This window comes from Archocentrus centrarchus, chromosome 13 (assembly GCF_007364275.1).
Source record: "Archocentrus centrarchus isolate MPI-CPG fArcCen1 chromosome 13, fArcCen1, whole genome shotgun sequence".
Classification (NCBI taxonomy): domain Eukaryota; kingdom Metazoa; phylum Chordata; class Actinopteri; order Cichliformes; family Cichlidae; genus Archocentrus; species Archocentrus centrarchus.
In genome coordinates, this window is record NC_044358.1 from 353,898 (window position 1) to 369,336 (window position 15,439).

Consider the following 15,439-nt stretch of genomic DNA (forward strand, 5'->3'; position numbering starts at 1 on the left):
CTTTTGTGAATACCTTACTGAAGAAACATTTTTTTGTTTTGTTTTGTTTTTTCTCTGAAAATCCTAAAAAAAAAACATGGTCAGAACAACCCCGTAAAACAACTGGACCTCAGTTGGGCTCACTGTTGCCAACTTAGCGGGGTTTTTTTGTTTTTGTTTTTTGCCCCATAAAGCGACAGGGAAATCCTCACCATGTTTTGTGTACATAATGCCTTCTTACTGTGTCCCTTCGTACGTTTTGGCATCGCCCAGACCTCACTTTGTCTCCACCCTCCAACCCCCGAACCTCACTTAAACACAGAGCCTGCCCACCCGCTCCCTCCGCTCCCATCAGCCTTTATCAACCTTTGAGACAGGCCACAGCAATTTTTCTCACACAAGTTGGCAGCAGAGGCCCAGATAATGGAGGGGTGTTGAGTGTAGCTAGCAATCTCACCCCACAGTGTTTCAGTTAAATTTGATATTCTAACATTAAACAATACGGGACAAAATTGATATATGTAATGTGGGTCTAGGCAAAGCATTAAAGTTATTAAGTTATTTCATAAAGTTTATTTGTAGTTCTAAACATATTTAGGGTTGTCTCTCTAAAGATGTTTTTCCTCTATCCTGCAGTCTTGATTGCAACTACAGTATACCCAAATGAACAATTATGCAAATTAGGGGATGACATCATATAGTGACCTCTATTTTCAGCAGTGGAAAATTTCCCGTATTTTTAAATACAAAACTTGACAGGTATGGTCTATATATCACTTAACACTGATGCAATTACCTTGTATGTACGAATCATCTGACTGGGAATTTCTGGGCCAAAAGACATACCAATTTGGCAGATAACCAATACAAGTTTGGGGTTTTTCCAGGAAAAGAAAGAAGCCCTTATTATAAAAGATGACTGTCTTAAATATTCCAGCCCTCTTTCATGTTTTCTTTGAGCACAATTTCAGTTATACAACTAGATCCCAGAAATGTTACATTTGTGATGCCCTCACATTGAAAAATTACTTTTTATGCTATTCACTATATAGAGGTTTTTAGCCTAATAGCATAATGGCCTAGGTCATATTTTGGCATATTTTGAGATTCCTACCTAATTCTACTCTGCTAACAGTGTAGATTCATTTAGATAGATATCTCAATTTTGGCCAAAATATGACTTAGGCAATTATGCTATTAGGCTAACGATATTTTATGGTCAAAGTAGGTGAAAGGGAAGTCAAAATCCCCCCTCATAATCTCATCATAACATAATAAAATTCATTCATTATTAGTTGGACCTTGGATGAATCTTTATCTATCAGGATGACTGACTCGTTCCACTTTCTATCTACATTTCCCATCAAGTCTGCCTTCAGCTTTTATTTCAATCCTCTTAGCTTTGTCTTTTCCCAGTGCAAAAGAAAAATTCCCAACATCAGACCCAAACAAGATCACACCTAAACATTAAAACCTTATGAAGAAAACACCATCACACTACCAGGCCAAGCTGATTAATGCAGAGGGGTCTTTCTTTACTTGGAATTGCCCATAAATAAATTAGTGACCATGCAATAAATTACATGCAGTACAAGAGTGTTAAGGAGCTTGGCATCCCAATGAGGATTAGGAAAATAATTGATAAGTTCATTCTTGGTGGTCCACAGTGGAAATCCCTCTGCTTTTGACTTACTTCTGACCCCTTTAAGAAATATTATTGAGCTGTTTCTGTATCCTTATGATATACATTGTTGGAGCTGTGGTATTGGGTTTATAAAATAAATCCCTGTACTGTAAACATTTGATTTTTGAGCTGTGCTCTCTTCACCTCTGAGGAGTCCTTTGCAGGACTCTGTCACAAAATAAATATAAAATGGGACATTCAGCACATTGGTGAATAACATTGTAGTGTATTTTCATTTTATGAGAGTTCCAGTCATTGGTCCCTGGAGTGCAACACAAAGGGCAGGTTGTATAAAGCAAAAGACAAGTTTCAAGGTTACAAAACTCAGGCAGAGGACTCACACCAAACCCAAATTCAAAGTAAAAGCAAATGTTCAAAAAACAAGAACTACAGGAACAGAATGCTGAAAAGCAAAAGCATAAAGACAATCTGGTATTTGACTATCCTGGTATTAACCATGGGGCTGAGTAGCAGAGTGGAAAGTAGACCTGGGTAGAGAAGATCAAGTGATCCAGCAAATGGGATTGGCTGGTTTGAAGAGTAGATAATCGGAGTTCAAAAAGAAAACTGAATGAATAACTTGATAAAAGACAGAAAACCATGACAAATGCATTATTTGACATAACTTCTATTACCTCAGTTTATTTCAAAAATGACTCCTTATTGTTCAATTTACAGAATGTCTTCAAATATCTTTTGACTGCATTATGTTCTGGTCTATTTTTTTTTTTTTTTTTGGAGAATGTTGCTGCCAAAAGGCAAAGAAAGATATCTTTTTTTTTCTTATAGGAAATCACAGAAGCTGTCAATAACAATAAATGTTTGAGGTAGTGCAGAGAATTCTGACAAACTCTTGTAACGGTGTCAGAATCATCTTAAAATAATGCCCTAATATCTACATTGCATCAATTATATATGTAATATAAATGTGGAAAATGTTCACCCAAACAAGATCCAGATGCAGAAATGATTGAAACCAAGTTTTTTATTATCTGAGTTGGACCACACCCCCACCCCTCTAAAATTCAGATAAATGCGACTTGGCATTGTGCCGCTGGTCTACTTGAGGTCTGCAACATTAAAATGTTTTAAAAATGTGAAATCTAAAACCTGAAAAAGCATGTGAGGTGGGCTATAGTTTTACAGCCAGTGTTGGACCCTTGCAGTGCCGCCATTTCATGTCAAATGGACTCTGGGGAAGATTAGGAGGTACTTTTGTCAGACAGACTCTGGATGAATAGACAGAAAGAAAGGGGAAATTTAGAGAGTTTGAGAAAGAAAGAGGCAGAGCAAATGAAACTGGATGATGAAGAGCCATGGGGAAACTTAGTGAAAGAAAAGGGGTTGAAGAGGGAGTGAGAGGTAAGCGATAGAGAGAAGGCCAAATGTGTCTGGGAAAGTTTTGGAGCTGAGGTGCATTGTGGGAGAGCAGACAGTGTGTCTGGGGGGTCTGAGGTGTGGATTAATGCCAGCGATTGGAGGAGGGCTGCCGCAGTTGTGCGTGAGCAGAATATCAGACGGAGGGAGAAGAGAGAGAGGAGAGAAGATGGAAAGGGTACAGACACTAAATTTTGGAAAGGGTGATATTCTCCGCCTGCAGACACTAAGGACCAGCCACTCATGTTGCATGAAAGAAAGTGCCAGTAAACTTGAACAAAAATGTAAAACAGCGTACTTAAAGAGCCCTCATTTGCATGGAATTTAAGTTATAAGCAGCTGTTTAAATGAAAAGGATTAATCTTGAAGACTGCAGAAAGCTGCTAGAGTCAGCCATGCTTAAAGTCCAAGGCAGTAAAACTCAGGCCTGGGTTCATCAGGTGCATTTGAAGCAGAACCCATAATCCATGATCTATGAAATGGCACCATACTACTTTAATTTCTGCATGAAAAGCTAGTTAAAAGGATTACGAGGACTGCAGTGAACACATCTTATGAACTCCGACTAAGGCTAAAGGCTTGACACAGTAATATTTTATTATAGCAAGATTATTGCAGATCTATGTTGAGTTTATAGTGTATATTTGTTTTTATTCCCTGAAGCAAACTTCATGCTAGTTATCTATATGCTAGAGGATGGAGTGAAGCTGGTAAGTCAAAGCCACTGAAGAATGGATTACAGATCATAAGAACTGAAAATGGATGAATCAGATGAGGCTTCCTCAGAGGCCAGAAGTACAGAACAATTGCTTGCTGCTTGTATGCTTGGCTGGTTTGTTGTCCTGTTTTGGGAAGGCTTTAAAGGTGGTACAAAATGGCAAAAACAAGTAAGTCTGGAAACTCTTTTGGGAAAGTTAGCGGATCCATACTCAGGTATAAAGTTTTAACTACTTGTTAAAACTCTGTAGGAGTTCATTTCCTTATCCAGTGCAACACTGTGTAGCATTCTCTATAATGGCTCTTAAGTTAAAAAAAAAAAAAAAAAAGTAGCAACTGAATCGCAGCTTGATAAACATTTCCCAAGAAAATTATTGCAGTGTACAATATATCCAAAAGTTTTCAAAACTCAGATCCAATAATAGCTGTCTGGAAGAGGACTTGTGGGTCCTTATTTGATGTCCTTAATTCTTCTATTTTTTAAATAATGAAACTGCCTAATTTGAATAATATAACTGCTCTAAAGAAGGGCAGCTTTTCTGTGGATTATTTTAAATAGTAGCTGTACTATTGTGCACTCCTGATTCTAAATCATGGAGATTTTATTTGACCATGGGAACATATGTCATTAAATAGCCATGGGTTCATGCTTAAACTCTGCTTATTTTTCAAGCTTCTTTCTGCCTTGTTGTAAGGTATTGAACTTACTGAGGTTTCACAAAACCTAAGCTCAGAACATTTATCTTCCAATGTTCAATGTCTGGGCATGTCTAAGAACTAAAAGTTTATATTACAGTTATGCTATTAGCTATTAGTAAAGTTATGCTTGCAAATTAGTCATACTAATATAGACATACTAACTTCACTGAAGGTAATCCCTTTCTCTAGAAATTACATTTCTATTCAGTTTTTCAGCATAACTTTAAATAGTATAATAAATTATGGAATGCCAGCAAGTATTCAGTATAAATGTTATTACTTTCTTATTGTAAATTATCAATGGCCGCAAGCTACTTAACAACTACTCATGCAGGACCAACCACCAGTTTAATAATTTCTGTTAGGCTTCATTCCTTTACCAAGAAATTCAACTCCTAATATGAGTATGAATATGACTATAAATTAATGTGCTGCTCAAAAAATCAAAGGATCATTTTTTAATCAGAGTATAGTATCAAGTCAATTAAACTTCTGGGATATTGATCTCATCAGTTAAGTAGCAGAGGGTGTTGTTAATCAGTCTCAGCTGCTTTGCTGTTAATGAAATTAACAACAGGTGCACTAGAGGGGCAACAATAAGACAACCCCAAAACAGGAATGTTTTTACAGGTGGACCCCACTGACATTTTCCCCTCCTCATCTTTTCTGACTGTTTTTCACTACTTTGCATTTGGCTAGAGTCACTGTCACTACTGGTAGTATGAGGCTAGATACCTGGACCTTACAAAGGTTGCACAGGTAGTCCAACTCATCCAGGAAAGCACATCAATACATGCCATTGCCAGAAGGTTTGCTGTGTCTCCCAGCACAGTCTCAAAAGCATGGAGGAGATTCCAGCACACAGGCAGTCACTCTAGTAGAGCTGGAAAGGGCCGCAGAAGAACCACTGGTGTGAATTTCTCTGACCAAACAATCAGGCCCCTGCAGACTAGGCAACAGCACCCTGACTGCCACTAGGTATCGGGATAAAATCCTTGGAACCATTGTCAGAGCATATTCTTGTGCAGGGGGACCTGGGTTCCTCCCTGCGCACGGCAATGCCCAGCCTCATGTGGTGAGAATATGCAGGCAGTCCCTGGAGGATGAAGTAATTGATACCATTACCTGGCCCCCACGCCTGCCTGACCTAAATCCAATTGAAGACCTCTGGGACATTATGTTTCGGTCTATCTAACGCCACCAGGTTTCACATCACACTGCAGGAGCTCAGTGATGCCTTGGTCCATATCTGGGAGGAGATCCATCCTCTCATTAGGAGCATGCTCCGACATTGTTAGGCATGCATACAAGTATGTGGGGGCCATACAAACTACTGAGTACCATTTTTTGAGTTGCTGCAATGAAATTTCAGCAAAATGGACTAGGTTCCCACACTATTTTTTCACTTTGATTTTTGGGATGTCTTTGAATTCAGCCCTCTATAGGTTGGTAATTTTCATTTCCAGGAAAGGATGTGGCACCCTTTCGTCCCTAACACATTACCCAGCCCATGTTATAGATATCTCACATATGAAGTAAACCAATGAAACAGATAACGCTGGCTATCCTGTAATGAGTTACTGAATGGGATGTAGAAGAATTTTTAAAAACCTTAGAGACTCTGACTTGGACTAGGTTATTGGGCAGTGGGCTGTTTAACTGCTCCACAGTTTAAAGTTCCACTACTTGCTGGATTTGCTGCTAACACCTCAGTGCCAGGTACCACAAGGCACCTTCACATGGGGAGGAAGTTGGATGGTACACATATTTAACAAAAGAGAAGTACAATAATTTGACCTTCAGTCTTCATGGTCCTCATATGGGCTATATATTGATCTTCTTGGTCACATTCTGAGTAGTACTTGGTTTGATACTTGCATTTTACAGTGTGACCACCTTTTTCTTATTTTTCAGTGCCCCTTGTTTTCTTTAAAAACAGGCTATAATTCAACCATTTCAGAAAAAAAATCATTCTAATGAATGATGACTGGATGATGGCCCCTTGAGGCACAAACTAGGGTTGATTTCAGAATAACAAAATGGCAAAAACCATCCAATTAAGGCACAACTGCCTTAAGCTTATCCTCCAACTATGTTTTTTGTACAAGGAATATGGTTAAAAAAAAAAAAAAGCCCACCTTGATTTAAAACTTAAAAGTTTTTAAGCGGAATCATGAATATGATACAATCAAATATGGCCGGGGATTGGTAAAGGTTTGGCATAGTTGAGTGTTTGGGTTTCTGCCCACAAAGTGTGTAATGGGAACCGCAGATGTGTTATTTATGGACAATCTATTGAATACCCAGAATTCCTGTAATGCGACGTCAACAGGCAGCATACCTTTATCTACCAAAACAACTAGTCTGTAATACCAAAGAATACCAGACAGATGAAGTAGGCAAAAAACTAAAATCAGTCAGCCAAGCTTTCTGTGGTTCTCCGGAAAATGGCTTGTATTTTACTTTTACATTTGAATTATTGAAGGTATCTGCACCTTCTACCTGAATTTAATTTGGAAAAAAACAACAGTAAACTTACAGCTGGGAGTGTGTATCACAGCTTTTGCAGCTTAAATTTAAAGTATCTCTCCATTTCTGAGTGCTGCATTGATTCATTTGGCATCCACTTATGTCCTATAATGGAACAGAGCTCATGTGCTGTCACCAGCATTTGGAAAGCTGTACCTCTGTACCTGTTAATTCTGAGACTAATAACATGATAGACAAGTCCACTATTCCTGGTCTTTTCACAGTATCGGCTACTTTCACGGACTTATTACTGGAGCTGGATGTTATCAAAAGATATCAGTGACAGAGGACATTTTTTTGCAGTATTATTATACAGTCAAATCTGGAGCTGCTCCTGAGCTGTGAAAGGCAGGCATATGGAGAAATGGTCTGTATCTGTGCCTTGGTAAACCAGAGCCAAGTCCCGAAATGACTCCTTTTCTATTCGCAGCTGAGGCTAACTAAAGATTGGTATTTGTTTTTGGTGTGGGGAAGCTTTCCAAGAAATGTGTGTGTGCATGTGTGTATTTCTGTATATACACTCTTGTTAGTGCATCCACAAGTGTGTGTGTGTGCATGCAAGTCAGTCTGCTTCTGGCTGTGTGGGACGCTCTGGGAGACGAGGATACGTGTGTGTGTGTGTGTGTGTTTGTGTGTGTGTGTGCAAGTGTTTGTGTCAGAGTAGTAGGGCATTTTGGGAAGAGAAGGACTGAGTGAGTAGTAGCTATACCTGGCACTACTGTCCTCCTTGCTTTTAAGTGCAGAGGAAGGAGAAGAGGAGGAAGGAGTGTGCAAGGAAGAGGAGGGAAAAAAGAGAGAGGAGGAGAAGGGAAGGGGAGAGGTTCAGGGGTGACAGGAGGACGGCTTCATGGCTGCGTTTTCCTTTTGCTGCTTTTCCACACTCCCCTTTCTCTTTTCTGTTTTGCCTTATTCAGCTGAGCGAGGGAGGGAGTCAAAGAGAGGAGGAGAGTTTTGCAGATAAAGACTGAAAAAGAAAGAAAAATCAAGCCAATTTTTTTCAGTTTAATTTATTTTTTGTAGGGCTGGGATCTTGGCTGTGTTACAAACAAATTCTTCTTGTCATTTGCTCGTAGTGCAGTTAGGCAGTTTGTAGAATTAGCAGGCTTCTTGCTTTTATATAGTTATTATTGCTGTCGCGCGGTAAACCAAAATTGTAAAAACACCAAAAAAAGGGGGTTTCTCTGTTATCGCTTTTTCCTTCTCCCTCCTTCTCTCCCCCTCACTAGTTTCTCTTCCCTTTGCCTTTTCTCTTTTGTCTCACTCATTCTTTACTCTCTTCTCGAACTGCCTTTCAGGGTACTTTTGCTACTGTAGTTGCATGTTTGAGGCTTTTTTCTTTTTTTCTTTTTTTTTGATGGGCCACAGTGGAAATGATTGCCTATTCCTTCTGCCAAAGCACCGTAGGCCCTGCAGAGTAGAGAAAAGAAACATTTGGAAACTAAACATAAAGGCAAATCGGTAAGTCATCATGTTACCAATGTCATCAAACCTTTTTTTTTCCCTTTTCGTTGCTTTTTGGCTGGTAATGTTGAGCATTGTGATTGCAGAATTTCTGATGTTTGGTGTTTACTGTTTGCTGTGGTGAAATGGGCCTAAACCGAATACTACCTGTTGGCTAGCGAGGGATATGTGTGGACGCTGCATGATATTATGAAGTGCTAACGACATGCCACTTCCTCACCTCTCACTTCTTCACCTCTGTTGACCCCCCACCCCCTTTCCCTTTCTTCCCCACACACACACACACACACACACACCACCACTGTTGCTGGGTAGACTGGGCGAATAGCGCCGCTGGGTTTGGCTGCTACTGCCGCTGTTCAGTGCCGAACAATGCAGGTGGTGGCCTTTTGCTGGTTTTAGTTTTGTTTCACACATACATACACGCGCGCGTGCATGCTAGTGCAGCAGTGGCAGCATTGGTTGGCAGGGTGCTGCGGCCCCCGCCGACCGCTTTGTTCGGTCAATCTCAAGGTGTCTTTCAGCTCGCTGGCAAAGACCCGCTGACATACTTTAAGCAACAGCTTCAAACAGCTTCAAAGTCGCATTTAAATTCAAGCAGAAGGAAAAGGAAGAAAAAGAACTAAATGGAATCTAGAAGTTGAAATTGGACCACTTACTTTTTTTTTTACTTCTTACTTCTTTTTTTTTTTTTTTTTTTGCTTCTGCGGGAGAACAATATTTGACAAGAATGTGCTAAAATATTGACAAGATTTTACATTATGTGCTTAAAATTTAGGTTAAAAGGATGAGTGGACTGGTGAATTTTACCTTCAGTGAAAATTGTATACTGTGAATTGTTTTGGTAGAAATCATTCACAAAATTAATGCCATGACCATGATCACAATTCTAAATATATTTGTAATTATTATTATTATGATTCCAGCAGTGCAATTCTGTTAAAAATAATCTTAATAATAAAGATCCATGCCACAATTCTGTATCCAATTATTAAAAATAGACCTTTAATCCCATTTCAATTTTTTTCTTTAATCAAATGAATTTGAACTGACCTCAACATCACCCACTGTAAATCTTTTCAGAAACTCAAGTTAGCCAAACATCCACGTCTATGAAGAAAAATTCCTACACATTGATTGGAGAGAGCAATTTTCCTGCTACTTATATAGTATCCGGAAACATAACATTTTCTTTTACTTATGTTTCATTTGAGCTCAGCCACATATTTAAAATGCCACTTGAATTTTTCCACCCATCACTCACTGAAACAGCTTTCTCAGAGGGAGAAAACAAGAGTATGATGCAGGAGCTGGCATAGCTACTGTAAACAAGTAATAAAGGACAATATGAGGTTCAAGTATCTGGCTATGAATAAGTGCATTGTGGGACTAAAGTGACCTAAGTTACTGAAGTGTGTACTGGGGCAACTTGGGAAAGCTGTATGATGCATAAATTAAGGAGTTGTGTTTTTTTGTGTAAAAATAAATGATATCAGTTCTTTTTTTTGTTTTTTGTATGTTGATTTTAGTTATTTTAGTTAGATTTTAGTTATTCAATACAACAATTGTTCTGAAGTGTACTCTATTAAAGGCAAAATTTTGTTCACTTGTGATTCATTTTTCTAGGCTGAAGTACAGGGAAAGTCATCATTTTTATTGAATATTTGTCTAAGACAGTATCAAACTTAAAGCTATAAGTTGTGTTAGAGTAGAATCAAACTTTTCTCTTCTTTGCTCCTTTTGGAAAATTATTCCTGCTGCTTGGTAAAACCGTCAGACTTGTTGCACACATGCACACAAAGACATTTACTCAAAGTCTAAAAGACTTTGCTGATTAAAGCTGCTCATTTCTTGCGTCTCATCACTCTGAAGTCATCTGCTCACAGCCCCAAACCCGTAGATCCGAACTTGTGTTAAGTGACACCACAAGCTTGTATCTACAGGTCTGTGTCTGTGAAGCTCCAACAACCCCCAAGCAGGATCAGCGGAAAACGACGAGGCCGCGCACAGGCTCCCAACAGCTTTAACCATTTGTCTCATAGACTTTTAACTGTGTGAGAAATCTCCTAACACATGCTTCCAAGTTAAGATGGCTTCTCCTCAAAGCCTTACTTTTCCATAAAAAATTGGACTTAGAGAGGTTAAGAGTAAGCCAACAAGGAGTCAGTTAAAAGGAAAAATGTAATTGCGGCTATAATTTTTTACTTTACTTACTGTGCATTTTAAATGCTAGTTTGCAGAAAACTCACAAGGAGACTGACCTTTTTTCAGTCAGCAGTCAATTAGCTGCGGCATGGCCTTCCTGGTGTTAATGAAGAAGACATTGGCCCAATTAGAAAATGCAGATGACAGTTGGTATTGCTTGTTTTTTCACAAATGGCCATTACTTCCCATATGTTGACAGTTAAAAATGAGCAACTCCAAGCATTTTTTAAATTTAAAATTACCCTCCAGAAAAAAATTTGAAATACTTCTTCAAGAAAATATTTGAATCACCATTTTTTTTAACCACATAAAGTCCCAATTACCTCACAAAACAAGACTTTTAAATAACACTAACACGCTATTTCTCTGCATCTAATTTTAAAAAGAAATATGTAAATGTTTGAGTCTTTAGTTCAAAAGCAAGCTTCTTCATGCAGTTATCCTCCAGCTGCATGCAAAAATCACGTCTTTTTCATCCATGAAAAGCAATAACTCGGGAATTCAGATACCTAAATGTCATTTCAAAGTCTTTTCCTCATCTGCAAAATGTGATCCATTGGATTATAGGTTTGTTGGTCAATGCTTTTCTTTTCCTCATTTGTTTGCACGTGTGTGTGTGTGTGTGTGTGTGTGTGTGTGTGTGTGCGTGCATGCGTGTGTGTGTTCTTTTTTTTCCTCCAAATAAACTATTTACTGATGGACATTAAATGTAGTGCACTGGTGAATATTTTGGCCATTTACACTGCGTCTGGACTGATGGATTCAAGTTTCATATTGCACTGTAACTGTCTGCTAAACAGCTGTGATGTCACAAAACTGTCTTGTATATACTGTAACATCAAGTGTGCACTTGCATTTCTCTGCACAGTCAAGCTCAAATGGCCAAATGCAACAAGAAGTGGAACATTTCTAATTTGAAGGGCACTTTATTGGAGAAAAACTGCTCAGCATTTGGACAGAAATGGAGAGTGGGAGTTTTGTGTGTTTGTGTTTGTGTGTGTATGCTGTATGCGTGTGTTTGAGGGTCAGTGAGAAGACAAGGGTTTGGAGAAGCTTAGGACTAAGGCATGTTTATCTGCTTTGTATATAGTGACTGTATCTAAGATACAAAGTTGCACTGCCAAGACAGATGGGATAGAATGATGTCACAAACAAATAACATTGAAATATTACTTTTTTAGCCCAGGAGTAGCTTCCTTTTTCTGCCTCATATGTTTGTTGCCCCTCAGCCATTAAGTCCTGTTGGCTAGGTCTGCTTGCTCCCAGGTTGAGGTAGTAGGTTGTATAGTTGAGAATTACACCCCAGGAGATAACTGTACAACCTCCTAGCTTTCCCTGAGGTATGCACGTCACTCTGCACAGCTGGATCAATATAGTCCACTGTAATTATTTAGCAGCCCGCTAAAGCAAGATACTGCACATTTACCGTTGTCCATAACATTTCCAACAGTTTTGGGTCTGTGTGTGTGTGTGCGTGTGTTTGCACATCATGAGTGCTGAAATTATATATATATTCTCTTTTTTCAGGTTGGTGATTTAATGTTGCAAAATCAGGACTGTTGTGGAAAATATTTAGTTCCATTCAGATTTTCCCCCCAAAATTTAAAATGTGCCTTTTAGTTTTAGTGAGTTTTCTTTGGGTTCAGTACATGCCAAAAGATGATTTTAAGTTTTTATTCTGTCAAAATAACTAACAACTAGCAAGGTTTTTTACCATTTTTTTAACAAACAACAGGTTAGTAGTCAAAATTGAGAAAACTGAACTAGAAATATTTGGAGTATTTTTCTTAATTGATTCTCAAAATTGTTGCCAATAATTTTTTTGACATTCAGTTGATTATTTCAGGTTTAATAATTTGCTTGTGCTGCATTTGTTATGACGTAGTGTATCAGATGTCCACGGTTTTGCCTGGATGATACGTGAATATGCCTTATTTTATTTTTTGTGTTTTTTTGACTGAGATGTATTTGTTTCCCAGTTGGCATGAGGGATCTATACTCTGTTTTGTTGGATTTGAAGTCAGTTGTGTTGGCCTGTGAGATCAGAAGCACTGCATATCTGCATTTAGTGGCTGATAGTCCTGATGTTCACTGAACTGTCAGTAGTTAACATTTTATTACCGCTCAGTGATAACCTCATTAACGCTGATGATTGTTTGGAAGAAGGCTGGCTGCTTCGGTCTTGCTGTTTGCATGATGATGGATAGTAAAGGATATCAAGGGGAGAAAAGCATGACACTCAAACAGGAGCCTGTGACAGCACTGTCCCAGTCCATTTACCAGCAGTAAAATCAGCTGTCAGCCTCAACAATTATTGTCACAATATTTCCAATCGGCAGATGTAGACTGCTGCTGTCATACTATCTGACATGTGAAATATTGTGACAGTCAGGGAGAAACAGGAAATAAACTCATTGAAATGATTACTGCACAGCAAAAAGATATTTCTTCTAATAATTCATCATGGTTCTGGGTCGGCTTCTTCAGCCTTAAAGTGTTTTCAAAAGTTAGAATGGAATCCAATCACATATTTGAAGTAAAATTGTGAATGCAAACAGAACAACTGTTGATACTCAGTCTCCTCCCTCTGTGGCTCTCTTCTAATACTAGCTGACATTTTGTCTCTTCTTTCCTTCTACTTTCTCCTGGCAGTAATGACCCTGGGTTTCCGCTCATTAATAGCTTCTAATACTCCCTGTGCAGCAGCAGTGTCATGAGCATACTTGCCTTGATATGTTATATACTAACAAAACACTAAGGCCTGGCACTTGTCTACAAGTACATATGTATACAGCTGAGTTAATAGGTAGAGGAGCATAAGACTGCCCCCTGTTGGTTAACCCCGTGAAGTATCCAGCTCATGTTTGTTAAATGCAAATGAGACTTATGCATCTGTGATTTTATATTGGCTGTGTGTGTATGCATCTGTGGGAGTTACCAAGACAACTTTTCTCTTGATTTTTGTACATTTTCCATCTTTTTCTGAAGTTTGAAGTTAACACTGTGACAACCAATTTCTAAAAAACTTTGGATGCTCTGTAAAATGTAAACAAAAAAGAACGTGGATACTTAAATAATTTAAAGTCTATAATTACATTAGCAGTTATTACCCACATTAAATGTGTTGACACTTATTTCAAAATATTTATTATTGTAGGGGTGTTGCCTTATAGTAAAAAGCACCTTAAGGCAACTGTTGTTATGACTTGGCGCTATATAAATAAAACTAAATTGAACTGAATTGAATCGAATTGAAAGAGAAGAAAAATGTGTTGTGCTTCCACTCTTTTCAGTTGAGCATAGGGTTTAAATTATTTATCATTTATTGCATTCTGTTTTGGAAATTTTGCACTGCATCATTTTTGGAAACAATGTTGATGATGAAATTGGGGTGGTGGAGGTGGTGATGCTGTATAGGTCAAATATTCTCTTCCTGAACCTTTCTTTTAACCATCCCTGTCCCCATAGCAATGACCTCCCTGACCTCAGATGCGACAGTCCAATGTGACAGGTGTCTGTCAGTCAGTCTCTCTGGCTGGGAGTGTGCTGTGCTTGTTACCCCGCCCCACATCCATGTTTGTTTCTACCTCTCAGGCTCTGCAGACCTGCTGCTGCAGGTTTATTTGCAGTCCTGCTTTTTTTTTTTGTCATATGCGTGGGCTACAGCGTGACATATCTGGGTCTCTCTTGACGTACCGCTTGGCTAGCCAGGTGCTGATTCCTGGCCATTACGGGCAGATAACAAATACTTACAGAGGTAAATTAATTGCACCTGATCTGGAGCTCTCATTAGCCACGTGGATGGAGTTTGCATATATATATATATATATATATATATATATATATATATATATATATATATATATATATATATATATATATATATATATATATTTATTTATACATGTGTGTGTGTGTGTGTGTGTGTGTGTGAGCCTTTGTCTGCCTGCTGCAGGCTTTTACCATCAAAGCAAGCCAATAGAGGACTGACTCTATCTGGACACAAACCAGGTGATAAATCAGGACTGGTGCATGTATGCATATGTACATGAATGTGTCATCAATGAAACTATAAAACAGTAGCATCAGTAGTTTCAGAAAGTGAACCTTGCAGAGGTAGATCATGCTGTAGATCCAGATGCATGGAATTCTACAGCAGCTGTATTGAGATAGAAAAGTGGCACAATGTGCCATCTGCCAGACAGCAGTCAACGAGGACAGGAGATTAGCTGGGGTGCAGGCACAGTTGGTCGATCAGTCACAGAGGGAGGGAGCAGAAGAAAAGCAAGAGGGCAGTGTGGTCTTGGGGATTTTTCTTTTCTTCTTTTTTTTCCCTCTCCTTTCCAGTCTTGCCGGGCCCCGTCGCTGATTTGTGCCTACAGTCAGTTGTAGGTCGCTGCTCTCCTTCACTTCACTCCATCTGTCCCTCCCCCATCATCTCTCCTCTTTTCCTCCCTCCCTCCTTCTCTCTCCCTCTCACTCTCTCTCCCTCTCCATACCAAAGCCTGGGGGAGCCAGTGAAGATTAAATGTAGCCTGTATAAGCCAAAGCACATCATGTAGCAATGTTTCTATGGCCCCTTCTCTCTCTCTCTCTCTCTCTCTCCTCTCTCCTCTCTCTCTCTCCTCTCTCTCTCTCTCTCTCTCTCTCTCTCTCTCTCTCTCTCTCTCTCTCTCTCTCTCTCTCTCTCTCTCTCTCTCCCTTGCTCTGTTGGCCTCTCGTCTCTCTGAAAGGATAGTGTGAAAGAGGTCGGCCGGTGTGAGGCACAGAATAAGACAACAGACAGAA